A 4645-nucleotide genomic window follows, 5' to 3' on the forward strand; every position below is an offset into this window, starting at 1 on the left:
AGAAGGTGGAGGAGGAGGGAGAGCTCGGAGGGGAGATTGCCCGTTGGAGTTGCGGTCGAAGAGGTCGAAGATGCGGAGGAGGCGGAGCATGTTGAGGGAGGGGTTTCAGAGATGGAAGGAGGAGGAGGGGGAAGGGCCTTGGAAGGGGGAGAGAGAGATAGGAATTTTGGGGATCTGGATTCTTCCATGAGAGAGATGGAGCTTTTTTAACGAAAGCGCTGGTTTTTTTCAAAAAAAATCCACATGCTCCACTCTTTTTAAAGTCGGGCAGAATGCATACGCATAAATGCGTACTTGAGATGGACTCTCTCTCTCTCTCTCTCTCTCTCTCTCTATATATAGTATATAGGGATATATAGATATATATATATATATAGAGATAAGAGATGAGAGAGAGAGAGGAGAGAGAGTGTGTGTGGGTGTGTAAGAGTTCCTATAACTTAAGGTTGATGTCACCAAACTTTTGCCACTCATTTTATTATATAAAAATATTGTTCTGGTAGTGAAGGATGCTAGCGCAATGAGTGGCCCTAAAAAGTATAGTGAGTATAATTTTTGCTATCCTTAGTTGACACATGTTTTGCTCTCTCTTGCTCATCTCTTTCTTCTCTCTCTCTCTCGTTAATATATTATTATTATAATTATAATATATAATATATTATATATTACACAAACACAAAGCAAACAGCACACACACACCACACACACGATATAGCGCATTTGATACGCCTTATGCGTTATATTGTACGGCATTCCGACTGGGAACACTGCAGCAAAAAGTGAGGGGTTTTTTATGAAGAAAAGCAACAATTAATTTTAAAAAGCTCTCTTCTCTCTCTCGTCTTTAGGAAACCCCGGCGACCCAAATCCAGGATCCCCAATGTTTACGAGTTCCCCTCTCTCCAACTTCCTTTTCCTCTCTTAGCCGCTACGAACCGCGACAATCACGATGGCCACGACACACTGATGAACCCCATGACTCTCCCCCTCTCTCAATCCCGTTGTCACCTACGACACCACCACGACATCGCCGGACAACCTCGACGTCGCCTACGACATTGCCGAACAACCACGACAGATCCGAACAACCACGACCGCCACGACACCACCGCCGAACCTCGTGACTCTCCCCCCTCTCTCGATCTTGAGTTCTCAATCTCCATCAAACCCTAAAAATCTAGAATTGGCGTTGAAGGTGTCTTCTTCCTCATCCGAGAGATTGATTTTAATTTTCTGAGTTTTGTTTGCGAGCATAAATTTTGGGATTGCCGGATGTTGAAGAATCAAATTTTTTGAGTGCCGGATGTTGAACGCTGACTAGAATAATTTAACTGAAGTCTAAGAATTTTTTGATTTTCTGATTTTCTAAAGTAAGTATTTGTTGTTTGGTTCAAATTTGAGAATTTTGATATTATATGCATTTTATATAGGTCAATTAATTTTTTTGTGAGAAATGGAATACTTGGACACTGAAACTAATGAATTAAACTTGGATGACGATAGTTTGATATATACTCCTCAGGTATCAGATGAGTTGAGGCTAAAAAAGGGGCAAGAATTTAACACAATAGATGATATTGAAACATTCTACAATGCTTATGTTAAAGTAGCTGGGTTTAGTGTAAGGGCTTGGATGACTTAGAAAGAGCCAAGAAGTGGTGAAATAAGAAGGAAGGAGTATGTTTATTTTAAACAAGGAAAATCTCTAAAAATCGCGGATGTTGGAAATAAAAGACGTCGAGGAAGCATAGCTGAAGATTGTACTTCCAAAATTGTAGTTTTAATATCATACTACAGAAAATACATTGTTACTATTTTTAAAGAGGAGAACAACCACCCGCTATCAACTCCATCAAAGGTTCATCTTTTAAGGTCCCATCGTAATGTTTTAGCCACAACAAAGTCTTTAACTAAACAGTTATCCATGGTAAATATACCTCAGCATCAATAATTTAGTTTTCTTAGAGTACAATCTGGAGGTATAGAAAATATTGGGTGCACTCAAAGGGATTTTTATAATCATGAAAGAGATATACGTGGTGATATGAAGGGGCATGATGGTGAAATGTTTTACGAGTATTTAAAATTGGAACAAGGAAAGAATTCCTCATTTACTTTTCAATTTGAGGTCGATGGGGAACAAAAGATTACTCGTTGTTTTTGGTCTGATGCAAGTTCTAGGCGGGCTTACAATTTTTTCGGTGATGTTGTAATCTTTGATACTTCTTATAACACTAATCGCTATGCCTTGATATTTGCACCAATAATGGGGGTTAACAATCATGGTTAAACAATTGTTTTTGCTTGTAGATTTTTGAATCATGAGAGCGTTGATGATTTTGTATGGTTATTTAATTAATTTTTGGAAAGTATGCCTGGTGGTTCCCCGAAGATGATTATTATCGATCAAGACCCAGCTATGACTATGGCATTCCCCCTTGTTCTTTCAAATACTTTTCACAGGTATTATAGTTTGTATATATTATTAAAAATATTTATAGACATAGCCATTTTTTTTAATAATTTATTTAATTCTTTTGACATGTATTGTAGTTGGCATATATTAATAAAGTTTTCTGAGAAAATTGATGCAGTGAAGTATAGTATTTATAAAAGTGAGCTCTTGGCTTGCATTTGGAAATCAGAAACTCTTGAAGAATTTGATTTACAATAGGACAGTCTGATTAAGAAAAGTGGGTTAGAAGGAAATAAGTGGTTGCAAGACCAATATGAACTTCGGTCAAGAAAGAAAAGTGGGTTAGAAGGAAATAAGTGGTTGCAAGACCAATATGAACTTCGGTCAAGATGGATTCCTACATATGTTAATCATATTTTCTCAACAGACATGTCAAGTAGTCAACGAGCAGAAAATGGACATGCATTCTTCAAAAAATTTATTTTGAAGAATAATTCATTGGTGGAATTTATGATATAGTTTGGCAGGGGACTAGTGCGCCAATGTCATGAGGAGTTGATGGCCGATCACAAAGATATAATTGAGAAACCTAAACTCAGAATAAATCATGACTTTTGGAGAAAATGGTTGATATTTACGCAAATGAGATGTATTACAAGTTTGAGGCTAAAATGTATGATAGCTTTAACTACACGTTGCAGTTTGTTAGGGAAACCGACAACCGCGGTGTGTATCAAATTCAAAGAAAGAAGCTCGCAACAAGTAAAGTCCGTGAAATTGTTTACGACAAGCAGTTGGATTTGGTTTCTTGTAGTTGTAAAAAGTTTGAAAGCGTTGGAATCCCATGTATTCACATTATCTCATATTTGATGAAATTTGATGCTAAAATATTACCTGATAAATACATCTTAATGAGGTGGACTAAGTTCGCAAAATCAAGGACAGTGGATGATGATAAAGGCATGCAGATAACCCCTAGCAATTCTTATCTTTAACGCGGAGTCAATTTACCAAATCATCTTTGGATTTAGTTGACAAGTCCTTCGTATGTAAAGAAACAAGGAAGATGTTTACCAACGGATTGCATAGCATTAATGAGCAAATTGACCAATTTCTTAGTAGCCGCATGGCTGTAATGAGCTTCACCGAGAAAAGTAATCCAATATGTAGTAATATAATAGGTGATGGTACTAGTGTGCATGGTTCTTGTAGTTGTCAAAATAGTTTTAATGAACCCGATCAAGTGCAAGCAAAAGAGTGCGGCAAAAGGTTGAAAGGAGGAAAAGAGAAAACAAAGGCTAAAGCCAAAAATAAAAAAGATAGACGTTGCCACGGGTGTGGAAAAGTAGGCCAATCACATGATAAGTGAAATTTTCCAGCACTCACAAATCTGTAAGTAATAATTCTTTTATTATTTATGTTGTCTTATTTTCACATTCTAGTATCCGTCTTGATGTGTGTGTGTGTGTCTATATAGAATTCCTAGGGAAAAAACAAAAAAGGTCCGATGCATTTTTACCTTGCAAAAATTGAGCCTTTCTTAAATTAAATGTGTCACTATGAGCCTATTTGAAGTATCAAATGTCATGAAACTAACAAACAATCGAGATCATCATTTATTAAAAAAATCATAAATTTGAAAAGCTACTTGATATCGGAAGAACTAAAAGAGAGCACTATAAATCCTAGAATAAAAATGGGAAATAAAGATGCCCAAATCATACCTACCTTGCCAGAATTGCTGAGCAAGACATACGTAATTTTCAAGTTTTTATATCCTTGTACCTATATAAATCTCATAGTTTCAATTTAGTAATGGATAACTCCCATGACAGATAAGTTAGATAAAGATAAGATAATTTTTACAAAAAAAGAGAGTGAATTATTATAAAGAAGATACTTTTAATCTTGGACATAAAAATTCATCGTAAATAATGATAATTAAAATGTCCTTTCCTACAAAATAAGTCATGAGAATGACACAGATATAAATTATTCTCAAGCTTTATAATTCATAAGAATGTCATGCATATAAATTGAGGAATGAGAAGTATACAATAAGAAGGAAAATTGCTTACTTTAGAAAATTACTATCATCAATATAAGTTCAGCTCTACTACGTCTCTACCAAACCGTAGAAGAAGTACTCTTAAATGATGCACACTCTTATGTGAAACCAGAAAGTATATGCTCAACGTTTTCAGCGTATACTGATGTTCTCATTGACAA

The sequence above is a fragment of the Asparagus officinalis genome, chromosome 3, assembly GCF_001876935.1.
Source record: "Asparagus officinalis chromosome 3, Aspof.V1, whole genome shotgun sequence".
Classification (NCBI taxonomy): Eukaryota; Viridiplantae; Streptophyta; class Magnoliopsida; order Asparagales; family Asparagaceae; genus Asparagus; species Asparagus officinalis.